Source organism: Alligator mississippiensis, chromosome 1 (genome assembly GCF_030867095.1).
Source record: "Alligator mississippiensis isolate rAllMis1 chromosome 1, rAllMis1, whole genome shotgun sequence".
In the NCBI taxonomy this organism is placed as follows: domain Eukaryota; kingdom Metazoa; phylum Chordata; order Crocodylia; family Alligatoridae; genus Alligator; species Alligator mississippiensis.
The window spans coordinates 217,047,107-217,072,738 of record NC_081824.1 but is presented as its reverse complement, the minus strand read 5'-3'; the positions used below and the strand labels follow the sequence as shown (position 1 = coordinate 217,072,738).

At 44.9% G+C, this 25,632-nt stretch overlaps 1 protein-coding gene across 2 annotated transcripts in view; it reads left to right on the top strand.

The window, feature by feature from the left end:
• Window positions 1–24,211: 24,211 nt before the first annotated feature.
• Window positions 24,212–25,632, top strand: part of C1D (C1D nuclear receptor corepressor) — a 43,651-nt gene continuing 42,230 nt past the window's right edge. Inside the window, exon 1 of one of the 2 annotated variants that reach the window (XM_019500838.2) lies at window positions 24,212–24,318. The gene's annotated coding sequence lies outside the window, so the exon portion shown is untranslated. The remainder of the gene's footprint in view (window positions 24,319–25,632) is intronic. The other variant, XM_006260689.4, reaches the window with a different exon arrangement.

Sequence of the window (25,632 nt, the reverse complement as noted above, 5' to 3'; positions counted from 1 at the left end):
GCTTTTGCAAGGTCCTGCAGCAAACATTGCATTTCCCCCTAGCAGTCCCTGGCACAATTGTGTCTGATCTGCCTTGCTTTTATTCCTGGGTCATTAGGACAGTATGAAACACTGGACACATCTACACAAGTGGCAGACTGCACAGTTGTTACTTCACAGCCATTTAGTACTTTCTTAACCAAGTCATTTAGTACTTGGTTGTTACTACTGTGCAGTAGTGTTGCTGTTATGGTTCGTGTCCGGCGACACTATGGTGCCATAGCCATGAGCTACAGTGCAGTAGCTTGTTGCTATGGCACCGTGGCATCTGGTGCAGACATGTCCCACTGATGCTCCATGCCTCAGGGGGATGTGAGGCAGGCTTAGCCAGAGATGACAGGAAGTGACTATCTGACTACGAGTGCCTGGTGTGAAATTGGTTTGGTGGGATCAGTTTAGTTCTTAGTAAACATTTGTGCTAGTAGCATTTGAATGATGCAGTGCGCAGTTACTCAGGCTTTGTGGACGTGGAGAGAATTTCACCTCATGTAGTATACAGGCTGGCTATGCTCCAGGAAGAAAGTTATATCCATGTAAAACCTTGCTTGGTATTTTGGAGCCAGAACTACTTTTGGGCCCCCAGTTAACAGCCCCCAGTTGAAATTACATCCTCCAAATGGCAGTTCAATGCTGATCTGGCCACCTAGACCATCTATATTTTTAGGGTTGGCAGCATGCCTCTCTTTTGTGCCTCCATACATGCCCTTCTCCAGCCTTCATATAACTTGAGGGCTCTGCGGTGTGAGACAGGGAATCATCAGTCATCAGGCCTAGAAAGGGGGGTAGGGTGGTACAAGCGCTAAGGTGTATGGTTAACAGCCCCAAGATTGCAATTTTAAGGCCGTAGCAGAATTGTTCATGGTACGGCCCTGCCAGATCCTAACATATCTGCAAATTCTGCTAAATAAGTTGTCACCAGGACAAGAAAAGGAAGTCCTAGAAAGGAGTTGATTGTAGTTTGAAATTGTTATCATGGCTGATATAGGAATCTTGCTATTATGGGAAGTGCAATGCAGTGCTGGAGGGAGGCAAATAACATCCAGTTAGGCCCATCTTCTTCCACAGGCTCAGCAATACCATTTCTCTTGGGACCCCAGATCCACAGAGTAGTGTATTTTTTCCTGTCCAGAATCTGTGGCCACTCCCCTGAGATTCCTTGGCACTCTGGTGTTTCTCAGTTAAATCATTTTACCTCAGGCCTCCCAGATGTTTAATTACTCTGGAAGGAAAGCAGAATATGTTTTTAATCACCATGAATAACTTGTAGGCAATATAAACAAAATGAGCACAAGCAGCCACCCCTATATCAGTTGTGTTAGGCTTATGAAACAACAGGCATTCTCTGAACCTAGACAGTGCATAGACAACATATCTTCCACAGGTTCCCAAGGACTGCACAGATTGTATGGATAATGTAGGAAGAACATTTTCTCTTTTAAATAGTAGTAGAGATTCAGAGAATGGTATTTCAGTCTGTTCACACCAGTAGGCTATTGCTGTTACCCCACTGTTTGACTGACTGGCTGTTTTAAGTATACCCCTAATGGAAGACCCAGAATGACTATTTATCAAGCTCTGATCTTTCCATCTCAGCGGGCACATCTACACATTCATGAATGCACCATAATTATGGTGCATTAAGTTTAGTACCTGTAATAACAGGTACTAAATGTGATGTAATTGGCACTACTGCACATTAGTGAAAATAAATGCATTTTGTGTGACATTTAATGCCCATTGGACTAATCTACTGAGCATTGGTGCATTAATATGGTTTTTGCCAGCCATGCTAATGCACATTAGAATTAGTCTAATGCGCATTAAGTGTCTTGTGTAGATGCACCCAGTTGCTGGTTAAGTTTTAAAAGCTATTTCCAGGTCTTTTCCCAGTAATTAGTAGTGGCCAATCTCATTAGAGTCCCACTGGGTGCATCTACACATGCACTTTAATGTGCAGTAGCCTATTTTACTGTGCATTGAAGTATCACATCAAAAACCATTCTTATAAGCTAATGCACAGTAAAAATAGGCTACTGTGCATTAAGCATCATTAAAAAAGCATGTGCTTTCACTACTGCACAGTAAGGCAACCTAATGTGGAAGTATTTAGTACTCCACATTGTGGTACTAAATTTAATGCACATAAGGAAAAACACATTAATGAACAAGTGGACACACCCATTGACAACTTCTGTATCCCAAAACTATTGAAAGTAGAGTGCCTGGTTCCTTTGTCTTGCCCTCTAGGCTGTAGACAGTGAACTTAACATGCTCCCTGATGGGGAATTTGCACTCATTTTACAGAGGGGATACTGGTAAATGAATATACGTGGGCCAAGACAGTGGAGAATCAGGTTCAGAGTCCTCATAATTCTACCCAAGTATACTCCTCCCTCTCTCTCTCCTCTCTCCATCAAACAGTGCTATATTAAACTCTTTCTTCGTGTATTACAGCATTTCCTTCCATTTGTCAATATCCACCATTTGTTTCTTGCTTTTTATTGTGTAAGTATTTGGGGCAGGGACTACTATTTTTTGAATGTTTATTCTTGTTGCCAAATGGCTGGGATTCCCAAGCACCATTCAATACAAATCATATATAATAATAGTAGTAGTTCAGTTCCATCCTATCCTAGACCTCCTATTAAATGTATCATCAAGTTTCCTGCCAATGCTGCAAAGTCACTTGTCCCTGTTAATTTCAAATAAAGATCTACAGGGTGTGATTTTGCTGACTCTGTTCTAGGCAGTACTCTGCAATGGCATAGATTTACACAACATTTTTGGATTTTTCTGTATTAAACCACTTTTTTCTGCCAATATTTGCATTTTCTTCTTTCCATCTCTTTCTCTTTCCATCTCTTCTTTCCATCTCATCGTGGAAGTCTGTGGCAGAGCCTAGCATGTATGGAACAGTAGCCTGAATGGCTATGTAGCTTTATTAATGCTCCTACTCCTAAACCACTTGGATGGTAAAGGTTTTCTGTAAGTAAGTTTTAAAACTGGGGCTTCTGGGGAAAGGTGCAGGCTGATGGTTCTTAGTCTTGTAATCAGCAGAGTTCCATTTTTCACCTGGAGGAGGAAGTGGTTTACCCAAGATGTGAGGGCAGATCTTGCATTTCTGTCTCAGTATCCAGCTTCAGAATGCAGCTGAGATGTGCCAGCTGCCTGTGTTTGTGCCTGAAGAATATTTGCAAGAATACTAAGAGAGTTTTAGTTGGTTTGGAACTATCATATTGGTGACATTCCACTAGGGAAAGTTACCTGTGCTCTTCTTGGATTTAGTGTATCTTTGCATTCCTCTAATTTGGAAGACTAAGGCCACTAGCTTCTCCTATGAAACCTATCGAAGTATTTATAAAAGCTTCTATTTGGTTGATATTTACCAATTTATTTCCTGCCATCATTATGTAATAATGCCAGAAAGGCTATTGTTTTACTGACTTATTTTTGTGTGTCACTAGTCAGTGCTACACTGATTTGTTGGCTGAGTATTCGTTCACAGTGATGAAGCTTACTTCCATGGGCTGAGTGGTAAAATGGCCTGTGAGCATTAAGTTTATCAGGCAAACAAAGTGAAAATGGTGTCTTGTGGTTTGATGAATACAGGTCCAAATAAATTACAGATCATTCCCATTCCCATTTGTCAGTTGTCTAGCAAATGACTGTTGTCAAATGCAAACATTCATAGCTTTTTTACACTGTTTTTAACTTTACACATAGTATAGGATTACAAAGTAGATGGAACAAACAGATAACATAAGAAAACACAGGTGTAAAATGATGTGGGAGTAAGGGTCACAGTCAGAAATCTCTTGGGTTTTTTTTGCACAGTTACATTTAAAGAGACTAAGACTGGAGTTCATTCTGCTTAATCTTTCAATTGCCTCCTGATGGTTTTCATATATATACCATCAGGAGGCAATTGAAAGATTAAGCAGAATGAATTCCAGTCTCCTAAGTATCATACATATATTTAGGAAATATATCTATATCTATATATCTATATATCTATATATATATATATATATTTATATCTACCTATTCCCTCCCCTACAGTGCACATATGAAAGAGCTTCGGAGCACTTTGTGTTAGAGCATTTGATGAAAACTCATCTAAAGCTAACAGAACAGACTTTACATTCACTACACTCAAATGCATTAGCTTACTTGGGATAGGAAAGGAGAGCAGTGAATTATATTGCCAGGGAAGAAACTTTATCAGAGCTGAACATCCTGCACATTTTTACACATTCCCAGTGCCCCACCAGTACAGATTACTAAGGCTTCTCCATATGTTTTCCAGAAACCAGCACACTCCCTGCTTCATCTTGTATAACTATTATGCTTCCTCCTGGGCTGACTGACCTAAGTGAAGCTTATACAAAGACCACTCAGTGTTGTCTGCCTACTGTTCATGGTTTCTACAGGCAAGAAAAAGCCTTGTTAGGTGAATCCTTTAGAAAAGACACACATCCAAAGAACCAAAGGGAAATGTGGGGACTCAGCCCTCTAGTGAATGGATGACATCCCTTCGTAGCAAGAGACCATATCATTTAATTTCTTACAGTGTTCACAATTGAATGGCCAAGCTTATTCCTTATGTCTGGATTGAAGTCTACTGTTGTTTGGGAAAGCAGACTCAGTCTCCACCAATGATCCCTGCCCCTGTGACCCAGAGAGTGCTGCACAAATAGGTTGTCTCTAGATGTGCAAGCACATGCGATTTGTGACACCATAAACCTTTGTGGCACCACAAACCACAAGTGTAGTACATTAAAACATGCCCCACCCTACAAATTTGCAGTGCGGGGGCAAAATTTGCTACTGGGGTTTCCCAGTAGCAAAAAGAAGCACTGGGAAAAAAGTGGCGCGGAGCACACAAAAATAGCATGCACTGGGACAAACACAGGCTTGGTCCTCCAGTGAGATTGTCTGGCTGCTGGCCAAAGCATCTCTATGCTCCATTTGTACCCCTGCTGCTCCAGCGTGCTGGGAGCCAGGAGAAACTGGGCATAGGCAGTTGCCCAAAGCAAGACAATGTGTCCCATAACAAAGTGCAAGTGCAGGGGCATGTGCTAAGGCACGAAGTAGCAATACAAATTTGTGCTGCTACTATTTGTGCCACTGCAAGCGCATGCCCCTGCACATCTAGATGCAGCCATAACTTTTGACACTCTCCTGTATTGGCCCTATCCTACTTGAAAACAAAGGTGAAGTCCTGGTCCCACTGAAATCAGTGGGAGTTGTGCCATTGACTTCACTGGAGCTAGGATTCCTCCTTAAGCGTGTTATTAAATTAGTAAAAAGAGGTAGTTAGCCATGTTAGTCTGAAGTTAAACAGAAGTCAGGGTAGGGTGGCACCTCGATGAACTCATTTGGAAATTCCTTTAAAAGAGGCCTTTTAAAAGGATCAGTATTGGAAATGGCATTTGTAATCCACACCCTAGTTTTAAATTAAATTAGTAGATTAAATGATATCAAGAAGATATTTGAAGCTTGGGAATCTCAATGCTCAATGATAAGGCATGTCCTATCACCCATTGCAGATCAGCTAAAAGTTTTCTGACATCCTGTAGGCTGACACTGATGGGTTAGAAATGTTATTGTCACTTAAGAGTCAAGTATTAAAGTGCCTTAAAGCAACTGAAAAAGAAACTTCTAAAAGGATCAGAACTGGAAATGACATCTGTGATCCACACCTTAATTTAACGTACTCCTAAACTTACCCTGGGCTTCATTTTTTATGGGCCTGGGAGCAGAGTCAAAGAATGAATTATGCTATACTACTAAGCTTATGCACAGGAGGTAGTAAGTGGGTACTTAGAATGCTGATTCATTTGGAAAATAATCCTGAGTTTCTAATGTAATTTATTTCCACAAAATCAGTAAGACAGACATCTATAAAAAATTACAGTGATACACTAATTGGGAGAAATGCAGTCTTGGAACATTGTCAGAGCAAACACTATAACCATTATAGATTGCTTTCAATTTATTTCTATAGTTTCCACATAGAGATGTATATAACCTATTAGAAGTATCTGCATTCAGCAAATAAGCCCATGTTCATAAAGTAACTGGATACAGTGCCCAGCACTTCACATCCTGTCATTTAATCTAGCTGACGTGTACAAGTTCTTTTGATCTATCCTAACTATCTTTATCTCAATGGAGATCTCAGCTTCCCTATCTGCTATTTCAAAAAAAGCTTTAATCAGAGAGTACGAGCTAGTCTTATTGAATTATATTATTTTCCCCTCTAAAACTAAACTACATAATGCCAGGGCTCCTTCTTTTCATGTACTTCTGCATCTATACTTTGATTAGAAATGTTATGTTTGTAAGAAGGAAGAGGCACTTTGTTTAGTAGGGTTAGAATCACTCTAATTTAATTTGTGTACTGAAAAAGCAGACATTTCCAAAGCATTTTAAATGAAAGGTGAGCGCAAGTTCACCTAGGCCCAAGCAGCTTGTACTCTGTATCCTGCAACCAAGTTAAATGTCAGTACTACTATACATAACAACAACCGTCTTGGAGGTTACACTTCCACCAGCCACAGTCTCACTGCTACAGTTTCTACAGCTTTTGATGACGTGAGAGAACTTGGAAAGCTTCCACCATAAATTTCAGTTCCATTTTTGCCTAAAGCAGCGGTTCCTGATCTGTGGTATGCGTATCACCAGTGGCATGCAGGCAACCTATCAGTGGTACACGTTAACAGAATTATTATAATTACTTTATATGACAGAAATTTGCTGCTGGTACCTAAGGCTGAACTGAAAAATTTTCTGGTGGTACTTAAAGTTTTATCGTTTTAAATTGGTGGTGCACAATGTGTCAGAGTTTGGGAACCGCTGGCCTAAAGCGTAAGACTGAGAGCCAGAAACCTGTTCTGGTCCTAGCTCTGCCACTGCTAATCTGTGTGATGTTGGACAAGTCACTTCTATCTTTATGCACCTCTGTCTCTCTTCCCACAACGTAGCAATTTAAATTGTGAGATTTTGGTGCAAACACTGGTTCTCACAATGTGGCTCTACACTGCACAGCAATGCCCTGATTCCAGTACTGCTACAATGCTGTTAGTAATAACTAGAATTGAACACACTGGGCCAGGAACTATATTCCCTGAGAAGCTCAATGCTATACTGGTTTAGAGTAATTCACTTTAAACCCAGGCTACAGAATGAATTTGGCTGCAGTGCAGTTTCTCCATGCAGTTAACTATAGTATGACTGTCTACAGTGACCTGAAAAACTTCATCTAAGTCTGTTGGCTTAAAACCATTTAGTGCAATTTGCTCTGTCTTTGGAGGTTTAAGATCAGGAGTATTAGAATAAAAGGAAATATTATCTCAGTTTAGGTGGTGTTTTTTTGTTTTTATAGTCTACTAGTGGATATCACAGAAAGGTATCATAGTTTCATAGTTGTTCGGGGCTAGAAGGGACCTTCCAGATCATCGGGTCCAGCCTCCCTGCACGTGGGCAGGAAAAACTGCTGGGATCAAATGATCCCAGCGAGATGGACGTCAAGACGTTTTTTGAAGATCGCTAGGGTGGATGACTGTGCCACTTCTGGGAGGAGCCTGTTCCAAAGCCTCCGTACTTGGCTCTTAAAGAAGTTTTTCCTTATGTCTAGCCTGAAACGATCTTCAATCAGCTTGTGCCCATTATTTCTTGTCCTCTCCTGGGGGACCTTGGTGTGTAGTTGCTCCCCCAAACCCTGATGTACTCCCCTGATATACTTCTAGGCTGCAACCAAGTCCCCCCTGAGTCTTCTCTTCTCCAGGCTGAACAGTTCTAAGTCCCTCAGCCTCTCCTCATACGTCTTGGTCTCCAGGCCTCTGATCATGTGTGTGGCCCACCTCTGGACTCTCTTGAGCTTCTCCACGTCCTTCTTGAAGTGCAGCACCCAGAACTGGACACAGTACTCCAGTTGCAGTCTCACCAAGGCTGAGTAGAGTGGGAGGATGGCATCCTTTACCTTGCCAGTGTTTGGTTAGCTCTACCAGCTATAGCATCGCATTGGTGGCTCATGTTCATTTTGTTGTCAGTCATGACTCCCAGGTCTCATTCAATTGTGGTGCTGGCAAGCAGAGCACTGCTGAGTCTGTAGGTGTGTTGTGGGTTATTTCTTCCCAGATGGAGCACTTTACATTTCTCTGTATTAAATGACATCAGGTTGAGGTCTGCCCACTTCACAAGCCTGTACAGATTGGCCTGTATAGCCAGCCTGTCTTCAAGTGTGATACTGCTCCCCCATGGCTTGGTGTGATCAGCAAACTTTGCCAGATTGCTTTACCTGAATCCAAATTGTTGATGAACATGTTGAAGAGCACTGGTCCAAGTACTAACTTCTGAGGGATGTCACTGGTCACTCTCCACCATAATGGCTCAGTTCCATCAATCAGTTCCTACCACAAGCCAGTTACCTAGCCACCAGACTGTGCAGTATTCAAAGCCACATTTTCCCAATTTGACCATGAGGGCATTATGGGAGACCAGGTCAAAGGCCTTTTTGAAGTCCAAGTATATGACATCAACCCCATTTCCTCTATCCAGGTGGCAAGTAACCCAATCGTAGAAGGAAATGAGGTTGGTCTGGCATGACCTGCCCATGATAAAGCCATGTTGGCTACCCTTCAGAATACTGCCTTCAGTTAGCCTGTTTGTGATGGTTTCTTTGATTATTTTCTCCAGGATTTTACTTGGGATTGAGATCAGACTGATTGGCCTGTAGTTTCTTGGGTCCTCCCTTCTCGTTTTCTAAAAGATAGGTATCACATTGGCTTTTTCCAGTCTTCTTGGACCTCTCCTGAGTGCCACGAGTCTTCAAATAACTTTGCCATCAGTTGTGCAATGACATCAGCCAGTTATTTTAGCGCTCTTGGGTGTAGTTCGTCCAGTCCAGCTAACTTATAGATATTTAGCCTTTGTATGTGCTCCCCCACAAGATCTATGCCAACAATGGGAGGGTGGTCACCTCCACCATGGTCATCCTGTATCCTGTCAGGCAGGCTAATATCCTTGGACTGGTGGAATACCAACATAAAGTATTTATTCAGGAATTCGGTTTTGTCCTGGGTGGTTAACAGACATCCCATTTCATTTATCAAGGGCCCTATACTTCCCTTGCTCCTTTTGTAACTTCCTATGTATTTAAAGAAGGACTTTTCGTTGTCCTTGATCCTGGTTGCCAATTTATATTCAGTTAGTACTTTTGCTGTCCTGATCTGCTCCCTACAGGTGTGGGCAGCTGCTGAATATTCCTCTTTGATAGTTGTTCCTGACTTCCATCCCTTGTAGGCTTCTCACTTTAATTTCAGGAGGTCCATGACTTCCCTGTTGAGCCAAGGGGGTCTCCCAGCTCTTTTGCTGCCTTTCTTGCAACAGGGAATAGACTTTCTTTGAGCTTTTAGGATTGCTTCCTTGAGTAAAGAGCACACCCTCCTCATTGGATCGTGGTCCTGCCGGGTCTCGCCAACCAATCTCCTGAGTTTATGGAAATCAGCTTTCCTAAAATCAGGGATTTCTACCCTACTGGCTGATTGTGGCTTGCAGTGAATTGAGAAAGTGATCATCTCATGGTTGGTGTCATCCAGTTTCCCTTCAATCTGCAGGTTGCTCACAGGTTGCTCTGCAGGATTATCCCCTTTGGCCAGAACTAAGTCTAGGAACGCCTTGCCCCTGTTTGGCTCATAGACTTCCTGAGTTAAAGCTCCTCAATGCAAGTGAGGAAGCTTTGTGAGTGATCAGATCTAGCTGAGTGCTCGTCCCACCAGGTGTCTGGGTGGTTGAAATCACCCATGATGACCATGCTCCATGAGTGTGCAGCCTCTGCCAGTTCTCTAGAGAATTTTTGGTCGGGCTGTTCCTCTTGGTTCAGAGGTCTGTAATAAACTCCTATGATCAATTCCTCTTCCCTGCGCTCTCCCCATATCTTGACCCGGAGGGTCACAAATCGCCCTTCTTTGTATCCAATTTTCACCTCAAGGAGGGTGTAATGTTCCTTTACATACAGAGCAACTCCTTCCTTCTTCCCAACACGATCCTTCCTGTACAGGTTGTATCTCCCTATGCCTGTGGTCCAGTCATAGGTGGAGTCCCACCAGGTGTTTGTGATCCATATAAGATTGTATTGCTTTTTGGTTAGTATGAGAGCTGGTTTTTCCTTTTCGTTTCCCATACTTCTGGCATTAGTGTACAGGCAACTAAGCTTGCCAGTGGACGTCCTAGGCTTTCTAATAAGTGGTGGAATAACATGTCCATTGGCTGGTGTTGGAGAAGGCTTCCTATTATACCCTGGGATGCTTATTTCATGGTTGCCATTTTTTGAGCTTGTGTTGGTGGTTGATGGCCTATCCCCTAACGATAGCAGTTTAAAGCCATGTCCAGGACGTCCGCCATTCTGGCTGAAAAAAGCTTCTTTCTCTTTGCTGTGAGGTGGATGCCATTTCTTCCCAAAAGGCTGCAGTCCCTGAGGTGCATGCCATGGTTGAAGAAGCCGTCGTGGTAGCACCGTTGCAGGAGTTTTCTGCTTACTTCTTCTATGCACCTATCCCTCCCATACCTGTGACCTGCAACCAGGAGGACTGAGAAGAAAACTACCTGTGCCCCTGACCACTTGAGCCCAGCCTCCAGAGCCCTGCAGTCTCTCATGACCCAGGCAGGGTTGTTTCTGGCCATGTCACTTAAGCCCATGTGGATGATTAACTTGGGGTAGTGGTCAGAGGGCCAGACCAGTTTTAGGATCCTCTTGGCCACATCCCGGATATGGGTTCCTGGACGGTAGCAGACCTCATGGGTTAGATAATCGGGGTGGCAGATCTCTCCCTCAGTCCCCACAGGAGGGAGTCACCCACCACGACCACCTTGCATCTCTTCTTGGGGGTGGTGGGGGCTGGCTGCCTTGCTTCTTCCAGAGTTGGTGCTTCCACTGATGACTCTGCTGGTGCTGTGACGGTTGCATACCTGTTTTGCAGTTCCAGGGGACAGGTAACCCTGGTGTGCACCTTGTGACCAGAGACAACCATCTTCCAGGCAACTACAGGATGGGACACTAGGTCAGTTTCATCGTTGTCCTTCATCTTGCTGATAGGCTTGTGTGCTCTTCCCTCTCCGTTCTTTAGGTGTAGGGCCTGGTAGTAATCATCAATCTCCTATTCATGGGCCCTGATGGTGCAAAGCCTTCTCATCTCTGCCTGAAGCTCCCTCATCTGGCATTCCAGAGACCTCAGAAGGGAGCATATCCCACAAACAGAGGTGCCACTTAGTTTGAATTACAGGATGTAGGGTGTACAACGTAGGGTGGTGCTCTTATATAGTCAAAGGCCAGGAGAACAATGGATGCTAGGAAATATACAAGCTTCTCTTTCTTCCTTAAATTAACTAGAGCTGCCTGATGCATTTATCCTTTGGTTCTGCCACACAGTTTTAGTAACAGATAAGCAGTAGTCTGTGACAACAACCATCTACTCCAGTGTGTCATAACCCAATGATTCTTAGTGCCTGGGCACATTGGAATTTTCCCGCCACATGGAGCTTTCTTTGCACGGTGGATTTCTCAGCTGCAGAGAGAAATCCCCGGTGCAAAAGAGTTCCCGCCACACGTATGCAAATTAGTGTCCCACTATTGGTCAATTCTAAATTATTCCTATGTGGCGGCTAGCAATTGGCTTGCTAGCTGTATAAAAGGTTTCTGCCCAAGTTGGAGGACTCCACAACCATCTCGTGGGGAACTCTGAGCGCGCTGTGGAGCCTAGCAAACTCCGCGTGTGTCTTGGAGGAGGACATAGAGGCCTGATCAGCTCTTAGCCACTCCCCGTCATAGTGGAAATTTGACGTATCCCCCGTGTGAAGCGCTCGTGGAGTCGTACATCGACGACTCATCTCGGTTTGGTGTGGTTCGGAAGAGATCTCACTTGTGTTTGTTTGTGTGCAACTGCAACTCAAGCAAGTTTCCTCCCTGCACTGTGACCATCGGCAGTGTAAGTAAAGCTTTCTTTATAAAACCAATACGCTTCCGTGCCTAACTCTATTCCGTCGTGGAAAAACCCCACCTGACGGTCCGGGCTACTGGCCATAGCCTCAGACCGACCCTCAGTCCCGACATGGCGTCATGAACAAGATGCGGGGAAGACACGATGGAGTTAGAGTTAGTGAAAAACTGCCCTTGGCGCAGTGGAAAACGGCATGTAACAGATGCCAAAGAATTAGAGGCGCATATTGCTTACCATCAGGCGGGCGGAACGGGTGAAAGGCCCATCAGCGGCTACTTTTCGCTGAAGGGAGAAGAGAAGGAAGCACATCTTCACCCCGGAGCTTTCGGGTGTGTGATGGGTGGAGAGCGGGTCCTATTTAGATCCCGAGAGGAAGGGGGCATCGTATCCTCAGCCCGAGTGAAACCGGTGGGCGCAGTAGACCGGACCTTCGACCCAAAGTATACCCGCTGCCTGTGATATGTGCAGGAGACAGAAGACCAGTTTACTCCCCAAGCGGTGTTGTCTAGATTGAGGAGCCGTGAGCTCCCGTCCAATCTCCGTGGGAGTTTGGAGATGGAGGGACGTGCCTCAGCTGAAGGGGCAGCCCCGAAGTGCGACAGGGGAAAAATGTTAAGTGCAATGGTCCATGCTATGACAACTCTCATACGGGAAAATGCAAGTTTGAAAGCCCAGCTGCTCGCAACCGTTCAGGCGGCTAAAGATGTGGCTGTGAAAGAGGATCCTGAGACGCCATTTCAAGATGGCACCGAGCAAGAAGGGAGCCACGCGGAGGAGCCGGAAAAGATGGGCGGAGCTTCAAAAGAATGAGCGAGAATCTGTCCAGCGGTCCCACCCACTGAAGTGACGTCGCGTCCGGCGGCCCTGCCTTCTTGCCACGGGGAGGGAGCATCGAGTGGAGGAGAGCATCTGCCCCTCCTACCAGAATCAATAACGGCTCTAGCAGCAGTTCGCCCTGTGACAACGACCTGCCAGACGACTGATCCATCAAGTGCAGCTTGTACTACCACCTATCGTGCTCGTACTCGAACTGAGTTGCAGGAACTGTACGAGGAGTCAAAGATCAGACCTGAGGAGACCCTAGCCGTGTGGATGGGATGCCTAGTTGTGGAATTTGGGTCCGATCTTTTGGACCTAGAAGAAGCAAGCTTCCTGATCTGGCGGGCCTCGTGGAGTAGAGGGTATGCCATCGACGTCAATACAGTGACGTTCAACACTCATTGGCCCATTCTGCTTCCGGCACTTGCTGCAGGACAAGTCAGTCAGGAATCTCACGCATGGCATGACAGCCGGCTGGAGAAAGCCAGTGTGGAGCAGCTTTTGCTGGCCATGGTTGGGATCTCATACTGCTCCTGGAACCCCAGAGCAGGTGTACTGGGACTAACACCATCCCAGCAGAGAGGGCCATGGCCTCACCGCTATCTGTGAAATCCTAAAACGGTGCCAATAAAGCTGGACAGCGTAAGAGCCTGTGTTGAGGTCTATGGAGGAAAGAACATCGTCCTCCAGGTTTTCCTCAACCCAATGGTTGGTCAACCTGCAAGCAACCTTTTGCGTCAGCTTTCACGATTGCGCATCCTGATGAAGTCGAAAACACCTAGCGACTGGGAGCACTGATCTACTATATACCCGATCAAGGCTCAGGGCTCAAGCCACAGCGAAACTGATTATCAACCGTTGCCGCAGAGAACGCCCGAAGAGCGAATCATGTTTGGGTTCCTCATAAACCATTCTGGGTTCACCAAACGACAACTCCGAATCCTGGGAGACGCAGGCCAATGGCAACTGGCCTACGAACTGGGTTTTCAGTATCCAGACAAGCCAGAGGACGACTCCTCGACGATGTCATCGACGTTTTCGTCTTGCTGAGCGTGGATAGAACCTCGCGGTGTTTGCTATCCACTTCCGCGTTGGTTGTATCCACAAGCGTGCAGGAGAAAGATCGTCCAGAGCAGAGCCGTGTCCAAGCACCTGTATTGTGTGCTATAAAAAGCGGGGAGCGGCGATAAATCTTGCTGACTGCCTTATCGCGTGCGGTTCCCTGTAAATATTGTAATATAGGTTAATTTATTGTTTTGAGGATTTTCTTCTCACAGGTCCAGGACTCAAAGTGCGTGGTGGAAGGAAGTCCTGAGAGAGAGACGGAGAACATCATTAAATTAGCGAGGACTTGACTTGTCACTTCGCCATGACGCCTTCTGAAATCCTGATAGTTGAATTTCTGGTTATGAATATAATTATGTGTCCGTGTGTTAGTGCCGGCTATTATTTGATTCGGTCCTTAGAGGACAAACTTATTATGTTGTCTGAATTTGTGTTTAATCATTTGGCTTACGAACCAGCCGAGAGAGCTCATAACGACTCACACGACGCGCATGTGGTTTAAAATTCCAGCTGTGCCATCGGCAAGGGGACATGTCATAACCCAATGATTCTTAATGCCTTGGCACATTGGAATTTTCCCACCACATGGAGCTTTCTTTGCACAGTGGATTTCTTAGCTGCAGAGAGAAATCCCCGGTGCAAAAGAGTTCCCGCCACACATATGCAAATTAGTGTCCCACTATTGGTCAATTCTAAATTATTCCTACGTGGCAGCTAGCAATTGGCTCACTAGCCATATAAAAGGTTAGAGCAGTTTCCGCCCAAGTTGGAGGACTCCACAAGCATCTCGTGGGGAACTCTGAGCACGCTGTGGAGCCTAGCAAACTCCGCGTGTGTCTTGGAGGAGGACATAGAGGCCTGATCAGCTCTTAGCCACTCCCCGTCATAGTGGAAATTTGACGTATCCCCCGTGTGAAGTGCTCGTGGAGTTGTACATCGACGACTCATCTCGGTTTGGTGCGGTTCGGAAGAGATCTCACTTGTGTTTATTTGTGTGCAACTGCAACTCAAGCAAGTTTCCTCCCTGCACTGTGACCATCGGCAGTGTAAGTAAAGCTTTCTTTATAAAACCAATACACTTCCGTGCCTAACTCTACTCCGTCATGGAAAAACCCCACCTGACGGTCCGGGCTACTGGCCATAGCCTCAGACCGACCCTCGGTCCCGACACAATGGTGCTCAACCTTTTGACCCAGAGGGCCAGATGAGTGGCACAGGGCTGGTTCGCCAGCAAGATCAGGCTGAGCATACCAGGATCAGGCCTCAAGCTGCCTCTGTCTGGCCCTGCACACCCAGATCAGGCCCTGTGTAGACTTGACTGGTCCTTTTGTGCCAGGATTGAGCCCTGTGCACCAGTATCAGGCGCTACCCTTGCCCAGCCCCACATGCTGGGATTGGTCCCATGCACCAAAATTGGACTTTAGGGCTCCACACTGCCTTTACCTAGCCCTGCACACCCAGGTTGGGCCCCACAGCCTTGTTTGGCCTCCATGAACTGGGATATAGCTCCACACCATCCCTGCGCCCAGCTCCACATACCAGGACTGAGCCTTGCATGCCAGGATCAGGCCTCAGGCTGTCTTTGCCCAGCTTTGTATGCCCGGATTGGGCTCTGTGCAGCCTTGGCTGACCCACATGCACTGAGCTCGGATCTGGGTGCCCCAAATACTGGGATCAGGCCCTGTGCTGCCTCTGCCCAGCCCTGCATGCCAGGATCAGGCCTTGTGGACCAGGATTGGGCCTTGGGGCTCCCTACCTTGGCCTGCATGCCAGGATTGGGCCCCATGCTACTCCCATCCATCCCTATATGATGGGATTGGTCCCTGTGCTGCCTGGTTTGGACTCTGCATTAGCTCCACCTGGCTCCGCATGGTGGGATCAGGCCTTGTGCCAACCTGTGGGCCTGATTTAGCACACAGGTCCACACTGTCTGGCCAGCTGGGCTCCCTCCAGGTCTGGAAATTTGTCAGCAAGGGAGCAGAGCCACCACTCCCTGGCTGCCAAATATTAGGCCCATGGAGAACCCTGTGGGCTGGATGACATGATGCTGGGGGTCACATGTAGCCTCTGGGCTAGAGGATTGAGCACCCAGTCTACTCAGTTTTCAATAGTTCAATAAGTCTTTTTCCAGGTTACCTCTCAAGTGCTTTATATGCACTTCCAGTTTACATTAGCAAAACTAAGCCTACTGATTTCTTTAAGCAATCTTTTTTCTCTTTCATGGGCTGCAAAACCTCTTTCAATGGGTGCTGTTAATGCTTAGAAATACTAGGGGCTGGAATTACATTGTATGTGGGAGAAATGCATATTTCTTGCTCAAATGAGCTTTATACCATCTTTACAAGTAAGACTGACTGGAGTCAGCCTGGATTCTCCACTTCTCTGGGGTAGAAATAAATGTTGTGTGTTCTCTGGATGATCTTTCACCATCATCTTAGTAAGGCTGTAAATGCGTGGTGTGGGCTTTGTCTTGCATTTTCAGGGTTGGTAAGTTTATACAAGGATAAATGGATCTGTTGTTTATTGAGATAATAAATGTTTCATTCAGGGGAGGTAGGGTGTTGTATTTCATCCCAAAAAGTGGTTGTTAGATTCGTTCAAGAAGTCAGATCAAGTTCTTTGATGGTGAGGTAATGCCAGTGTCATTTGGAGTCTACAATTTTCCTTTGTTTACTTCATGAAGTACTTGGCCAGAATATGGTTCAAATATACTATTTTCATTAGTAGAAGATCTCAGTTTGGTGATGGACAAAATGGCCATGCATGTTCTGACTGATTATTTCTTATCTGTTGGCAGCCTTAAAGTTAATGATGAAATTTTGTTGAATGGACTAGTAAGTTATGGATTAATTGTTGACTCCACTGAGAACTCTGACAAGTTGAGTGGTTCCCTTCTGTCCTTTCTACCCTGAGGACTTGTGTATTTTATATGTGTAATCAAGTATGCTCTGTTTTGTGAAGCTTTGCATGGTTTTGTTTTACCACTCTATCCTACTCAACATACACAAAAAGCTAGCAAGAGATCTAATGTGAGGTGCCATTAAGCTATGTGGCACTAATTTTTTGTTCAAACTGATGATTCAATTTTTTGTTCAAATTGATGACACTGCAGTGTCTTTGCTTTTTAACAGCCTGACTTAGTAGGGGTTGGACAAGAGGGGGTTAAGAGCAAATGCAGTGTAGTAAAAAATTATGGTGATTGGGGAATGCAGCATGTTGATTATATATACTACAGTTATGGAAAAAGAGTTGTCTACCATTTGTCAATAAGGTTTAGGTTGTGTTACTTCTTGGCCACCAATTGCTTTTAGATGAGATCAATGCCTGAAAGTGCCTTTTCCTTTTTTAGTGGGGACTCCATCATTGGTTTTCTTAGATGTGCACTTGATATCCTTGTTACCCATTTCTTTTTGACCTCTAGGCTGAATTTCTGTAATGCATTTTACTAAGGGCTATCCTTGGAAACCACAACACGTGAAGAACTGTGGTGTTCCAAAGACTGTGTGTCAATTTACAAGATACTACTGGACTATTAAGTCCTGCATGGTTTGAATGCTAAGTATTTGAGTAACCACTTCTTTCCTATGCACTAAAAATAAAAAATGGGATCAGCTGATGAACTTTAGAACCACCCACTGGCCATTCTCTTTGTCCCTTTTAGACTGAAGACTGTTGTCTATCCAGCCTTAGTCTAAAATGTACCAATTTACTGAGACTTTGGTTGGAGGGGTTGATCACTGGGGCATGGTTAACTAATTTTTAGGATTGATTTCTCTAATTTTGTGTGACATCATTCACCTCATTTTGGATTGCTTTAAAGATAATTTGTAAAAAATGTGCCAAGGGGAAAGGTATGATAAATTTCTTTTTTTTTAAATCCAGTAGTGTCCTGTTAAAAGAAAATTCCAGTGGACATTAGTCAGCTTCATTGTCACTGGAATCTCAGCAGAGGGACAAGCCTTTAGTGGATGTGATGACTGGCTTATTCTCTCACAGAGAGCACATCTTTTTGGTAAACTGACATTTTATATAGTCCTTCTTCTTGCTATAACCAAACTTAAAATGGTGGTAGGAAGAGTCAATTTATATTTGCTCTGCATATATACAGTAGCCAGCATAATGAAGTTCTGGCATATAATTGTTTTCCTAGTCACTACCACAAGACAAACAATACATATTAATAATACTAATTGGCTGATGTACTGCATTCTCCTTGTAGACTCACTAATGTTCATTCAGCTAGCATCTGAGCTATTCATGTGTGAAAGAACAGGAGGAAATGACTCCCCAACTTCTGTCAATGAACATGCTAGAGCCGCCCATACCTACGTAATCCAAATGCTGCAAACAGCACATAGAACTGAATGGAATCCTCATGTTATATCATAGTTGAGTTTTAAATAAAGGAATCCTCAAAATTTTAAGCTTCTTATTATATGCCATCTTGTTATTTTGTCATGCACTTTTAAAGGACAGTGTTGTATTTAGGTTAAAGCAGGCTGAGAGCTGGGATATGAACATAGCTTGCACATAAAAATGCAAAGCAAAACTACTTGTGATAATAACTGATGAATGAGAAAAAGAAAGGTTCCAGAGAAATTATTTATCAGTTAAGAAACAAACACACAATTAATGTACAAACGTCTTATAAATGGATGGTTATCGGACAAGTGTTTTCAGAGTGAAGGCCAAATGCCCTCTACATCTAGACTGCATATAGAGAGTGAAGTTTGGAGTCAACTCTATTTCTGTTAGGTATTCTAGATCGACTATGACTATTACGCTTCATACTAGATTTGCTAGCATTTAAGGGCTGTTTTGATGAAACTAATGTAGTATATTAGTTAAAACATGCCAGTTTTTAAGCTTACCTCTCTGGTAAGTGTTTGAATGGTGATGCTTATAAAAGACTCAATCATGTTCATATTTAAGACAACAGCCAAATTCCAGTTGGCTTCAAAGAGAGTAAAGCAGCCTTGTAAACACCAGCAACAGTACACTTAATCCAATATAGTTGCACCAATATTAGCTAAATTTAAAACCAGTCACAACTGAAATCATGTTCTGTGCATAATTCAACACTGAATGATTCACACAAATAAAAATGAGCAATTTTAGTTCCATGGGTGAAGTCTTGACTCTCTCAGTCTATGACAAAATTTTCGTCGGCTCTATTTGAGCCAGGGTTTTACCCCGCTGCCCGTCCCTCCTTGGATCCACAATTCTTAAATTCCTGCATTAGGAATCTCTGGGGAATAGTGTTATTTGCACCGTAGGTGAAATGCAGCCCAGTACAGATGACTGGCACAAGGGCTGTGACCTTTAAATTGTATTTTGAGATGGACTTCAGTGATTCAAAGGTCTTGTGCTGGCTTGATGCACCGGAGTGAATTTCACTCAGTGGGAAGAGTGATGATTGTCCTGTCTTCAGCTGAGCATCCTCAGGACATGAAGCATCTTCCAGGCCCTATATTTGGGAAGTATGAGGTACAACAGTGATTTTGATTTACCAAATGAGAAGACAAAATGGAGGGTGAAATCCTGGCCTCGCTGAAGCCAAAGGCAAAACTTCCATTTGTCTGCTCAGAGGCACCCATTAGTTTAGGGACTGCAAAAACTAAAATGTTCTAGCACTAGCCATTGCTTAGTGCGTTAGGAATAGGAATTAAATCAAGGGTCTGTTCAGATTTACCTGAACTCCTGTAAGAAATTAAAATTCTTGCAGGTACACCAATGAATTGTAAAAACACAAAGATCTCTAAAGAGCTTTTAACTGATTAGTGGTGCATGACCCTGTTTGAAAGAGAAAAAATGCATACACACAAATATAACCATGTGTTAAATACCACATTTTGGGTATTATACTAGCAAGATTTTTTCTTACTCAAAAGTTAAACCTCTACTTGAATTTTATCTTAACAGGAATGTCAGATTGGATCCACCAAAAATCTTTTTTAAAATATCTCATCAATGTCATAACCCTTGATATCCTAAGTGCCCTTGTCTCTCACTTTCTAATATGATGAGAATGCTCACAATAGCTTTTTGTAAACACACCTAACAAACTTGGTCTGTTAATTTAGTTAAAATATAATTCATCATTCTTTATATATAAATTAAAGAGACTTGCCTGATAACAGAAATCTCTGCACCTGACTTGGCAAGGCAACGTGTTTAGGGTGCTCAGCATTTCACAGAATCAGGCCTTTAAATAGAACACTGCTAACATTTCAAGTGTTCCCCTATAAAGTAAGTTTACCTACCACACAGAAATTGAAGAGGCTTACTAACTACTAAATCCTTCCATATGCACACAGGCAAAATGCCCAGTTAGGTCAGGACTACATATAAGATTTGGCCAAAAAAAATTGTTGTAAAAAGAGCTAGCTTATGGGATTCAGCATTAAGTATCCATGATGAATAGACTCTACAGTAACTGTTATTTTTCAGTAATGAAGGTGTAATTATTTTCAACATGTTTGTTATGGCAAACATTTTTGGAGGAAATATTTAGGACAGTTTCCTAATCATTTTGGAAATCACAGAAAAAAAAATCAATAATCATTCCTAATCCTTCATCAAATAAAACACCTTTTATTTAGCACTGACATGCTTCATAGTTTTTCCAAGAATAGATTTCAGACAGATAAATACACCTGAAAACATAGACTAAAATATAATTTAAAGAACATGTCAGACAAAATAGTCACAGGATATGAACTCTGCATCAAATCAGATTTTTGTGAATGGTAAATCATTAACTTTTCATTTTCTAATCTTGGAAGCAAAATGTGCAAAATATATCATTGCAAGCAGAGAATAAATGTTTTTATATATAGATGGTACTACCTCTGGATAGGCTGCCTGCAGGGATAGGATCCAAAGCTGCCAGATCTAAAAAGTATGAACCTCTGTTACTCAAACTAAAAAAATCAAGTTCTATTAGCTTGGAGGCAGTAGCAAACCCATAATAAATCTCTACAAGTGTTCTAGCCACTAGAAGGAGACAAAGAGCTACACCTTTTTAGCACAGGTTACATGCAGCTGAAAAACAATACTAGTCTTTTACCAGTGAGAATTAGTTCAATTTGAATATTCACTTCCTTTGTTCTTTAAAGCACCTGATCTAGCTCTGGCACAAACACCCTGTATTAGTGTTGGCAAGTCAATCAACTCTGTCTCTAGATGTTCCCCTCTCTAATTATGGATAGTAAGGTAAAAAATAATGAACTAGTTACCATGTGTTCTTAGGTCTTTAGTTAGAAGTTAATTTTTGCAGTCCTTAAATGTTCTAGCAGGCAGGGTCAACTGTGGCACCTGAACAGAGTTTAAATTTAGGAATTAAAGTAAGAGCCTGTTCAGATGTTTCACTTGGGAAATGCAAGACAGTATTATGTTAAGATATTTGGCTCTTCTGTCTGTGGTTTTACTTTTCCACCTGCTTATTTTCTGGCAATCAGCTACCTTTTCATTCAGTGTAAAAATAGGATCTCTGGGAACTCCTTTGGAGACCATAATTAAGAAAGAAACAGTGAATCTGCATCTCTCTGAAAACTAAGAAACACTCAGTGAAACAAAAGAATTACCTAGTATTATTAACCCTTAGCTAACCTTATCTCCATCCCCCTCCCTAATGCCAGGCCTATTTGATGCATAGGATTAATGCTGGCTTGATGCAAGCAGAATAATGGCAGGGGGGAACGGGACGGGACTATATGTCAATTGATTTCAGGAGACAACTAAAGAGAAAACAGGGATGGGAGCAAGGTAATAAGTTCAAAATGAGTGTGCTGAGGGGGGACGTCAAGTGCCCACTGGCCCTCAAATGAGTCCAAGGAGCCACTGGAGACTGCCCAGTGAAATTCTGCCTGGAGATGTGAACAGACAAGGGACATGAAAATGGCTCCACAGTCTGCAGGAGTCCAGCTGGCCAGAGACTCCTTCCTAGTGCCTCCCATCCCAGGGCCTATGCTGCTGCCATGGGCCACCTTGCTACTGCTGACAGCCAATGACCCCTTTAAAGGAACTCTTGAGGAGTCCATCTTGCCTTGGCCAGGGGGTTAGACTAGATGACCTCTGGAGGTCCCTTTCAGCCTGACTTCTCTATGGCTCTACTACCATCCTTCTCTGGCCATGTCCAGCTCTGGACACCATCCTACCAGGGGACTTTGGTTACACCCACAAACCAGGGCATCTCCTAGGGCAGCTCTGCCTGGAAGAAAAGCAGCTGACACAAGACTAGCAATGGGATGATATTTAGCTCTGCTTGAGGGTGAAAGTGGGGGGAGAAAGCATGGATTCCCTGCCACACCCCAGCTCAGATGGGGGCTGTGAAGGGTGCAGGTTTTCCTTATCCGGGGGTCAGGCCTGGCTCTAGAGGGTGAAACACCTTTTTTGTTTTGTTTCTTCCCCTTCTCTGCACCCAGTCCTTTAGTGCCAGTCTCTCATGGAAATCATAAGAGAAGTAGGGCTGGAAGGGACCTCCACAGGTCATGTAGTCCAGTCAACTTTTGTTCATTTGCAGACCCCTAAAATAATTCAAACGAAGGTGCTGACCCTTTTGCATTGTAAGTATGGGTATTCACATACTTGTATCATCTTTTGTGGAGCCCTTAGGCATAGTCTGCAGACCCCAGGGGTCTGCAGACCACAGTATGAAAATGCTGATCTAGCCCAACCTCCTGCCTGAAGCAGGATCATCCCTATTATTATTATTCAATTTAGCTTATTTATTTTATTTAGAAAGCTTATTCTGGAGTACAATTATTCTGAAATAAAGTACTTCAAAATAGTTTCCTCATGAGGAGAAACTGGAATGAGACAAGCCTATGAGCTCCATTTCATCAACCTAGATGATACTAGATACTAGAGATCAGGGACTAAACACAGACATTGGATTTTTATACATTACAATCTGCCTGGCAACTGAATCCCCAGCCCAGCCCAGCCCCTGGCTTGTTTACTTTTCATTCCATCCAGGAAGAGCACACAGCAACTGCTGCAGCCTCCTTAGCCTGATGAAGGGTTTTTGAACCCGAAAGCTTGCTTAATAACTATTCTCCAACCATTTAGGTTGGTCTAATAAAAGATATCAAATTCACCCAAGGAACCTTGTCTGGAATGAGATCACTTTAGAGAAAAATTACTCCCTTCTGAAAAAAATGTCCGATTTTCAAAGAGAGCATCCATCTGCCCAGGAGAGCTGCTGTTCGTAGGTGCTGACTGTGTCTTTTCCCAGTGAGTACTTGGAGATGTAAAAAAACCCAACCCTGGTGTAAAACAGTGCCATGCATGCCCAGAAGAGACAATGAAAAACCTCATGCACGCCCAGAAGAGACAGCACATTACTTCAACCTGGCTCTTTGGTGTCTGTAAAGATCAGGTGCAGTAGTGGGCCTTTTTACCTAATAGCTGATTGAATTTGCTTTAGCTAAAAGCACCAAAGGGCACTATACCCTTGCTAATTAGAGCTGCTCTAATTAAAGTGCCTGCAGTGTCATGTGTATTCAGTGTCCTGTGCTTCAAAATGGGGGGGGGGGCGCTTTTACTAAAGCTCCCTCAAGGAGTTTTAAGGCACCTTGCTGCCAGAACTTGGGGACGCTGAATACACAATGCAGAGGCTGCTGGAGCATGCTCCAGCACACTGGGCATTTGTACACGTGCTCGCCATGCAGCACTGGGCACTTTTAAAAGCTGTTGAGGGTACTTTTAAAAGCGCCTGGCACTGCGGTGTATGCATTTGTATAAGCAGCTAAACGCGTGTCAGCTCTGAGAAAATGGTGGTAGTGCCCTTTTGAATTAAAACACATTGAAGGTGTTTTAGTTCAAAAGTGCACCATTTACTGAGTCTGCCGACGCACTGAATCTCCGGACTGAATAAACGCTCCACAACTAGAGTGCTAATGACGGCATGTCGGCACCCTCATGTATAGCTCCGTCATGCGTATAGGTGTCCCGAGAGCTGCTCTAATTAATGCACCCCCACCACCCTGAGCATGTGTATAGACCAGGGCTCGGCCAAAACCAGTGACAGCCTCCACCCGGAAGATGTTGGACTGCCGGGTGCCCGCTCCTCGTCGTGGTGGCACAGCCCTGGCCCCTTCTCCACCATCCGCCCCAAGGCGCGCGTGCCAGGCAAAATGCCTTTGCGTGCCACATGAACGACGCGCTGCTACTTCCACCAAAGCATTTTGTTTTAAATGGTCTTTAAATTAAAAAAAAAAAAATTAGCTCTGTGGAAGAGCTCGCCAGCCTCGTGGGACGCGCGCATCCCGCCCCCAGCACCGCGGCTCCGGGCCCCGCCCCAGGGCGCTTCTCGCGGGGACAGCGGCGCCCCCGCCCCGCCTCCCCCGGTAGTAGCAGCAGCGACAATAGGAGCAGGGCCTGCCGCGCCGAGGTAGCGGGCCGGGCCGGGGTGTGCGGGGGACGGCAGCGGGCGGACCCGGAGCACGTGGGCGAGCGCCCGGGGCAGGCTTCTAAAGTCTCGGTGCGGGGGGGCCTTCGCTCGGCAGTGCAGTGCGCAGGCGCAAACGGGGGGGGGGGGGGTCGTGTCTTTTGTTGCCCCTCAGCTCAGTGCTTGGCGCAGGCGGTTCTGGGGTTGTAGCGTTAGATGTTAGGGTGCAGGAGGTTCCCTCCATCTCAGAGGAGGGGAAGTGTATATCTCCAGCGAGTGAGAGCTCTGCACTGCCCTGCCAGGCCTCTTTCAGGGCAGCGAGGGGCACGGCCTCTGCAGCTGGGCTTCCTAGTCCCTACGTGCTGGAGGCTGTGAGTGGGAGAGGGCAAGGCTCCTCTCCCTCCCTCCCACCCCGGTCAGACTCTGCTCCCTCTCCCTTTTGGCCTCTGCTTACTGCCCCAGTGCCATGCGGCCTGCTGGATGTGCAGAAAGATTGTGGGCTTCCCTCATCGTGGAATAGTACAAGTCACCCTTAACAAGGGAGGTGGCTGGGGACCCATCAGCTCAATGTGTGGGACAAACATATGGAGACAAGAGGAAGGGGTGTGAGGTCATAGGTGAATCGTGAGGGATGGCAAGCAGAGCGCACGGGCTGGTTGCCTACTGAAGGGGTCAGGGGAACCTCTGGACAAGTGCAGTGTGGTGCAGGCCTGTTTGTTGTGTTGGGGAAACAAGTGCCTCGCTCCACCATGAACAACTATGTAAAAGGAGGCCACTGTGAATGCATGAGCAGGTTGCTTGGAATAATAAGAAAGAAAACAGGAAAGGAGGTGAGGTCACAGGTCCAAAACACAAGACTCAGAAGGAGATGCTGAGCAGAGCATTCAGCACCCAGTGCCCACTGAAGGAGTCGGGTGAGCCTGCGGATGCCAGCTGCTGAAGCTGCCTTTTGATGTGTGCAGAGGAGCGAGAGGAAGACAGCCAGGCCCACACACACCTGGGTTCCCCCTGGCCAGAGCTTCCTTCCTTCCTGATCAGGAGGCTGTGGCCAGTTTGGCCAGATCCAGGAGGTTCCAGGATTTGGTGGGCCAGGGACGGGGAGTGCTTAACAAAAACAGTGCAGGGAAGAGTACAGCCAAAACCTTGGCAACAGGGCTACAGCAGGCAAAAAAAGGGCTGCACCCCGGTGCACTCAAGGTAGGCATATGCCAAGGTCTTCCTCTGGTGGGAAAAGGCACAGGTGTCAGAGGTGTCTGTAAAGTGTGCCAAATACACACCCATGGAGGCAGCTCCCTGAATGAGCCGCCAGCTAAGGTC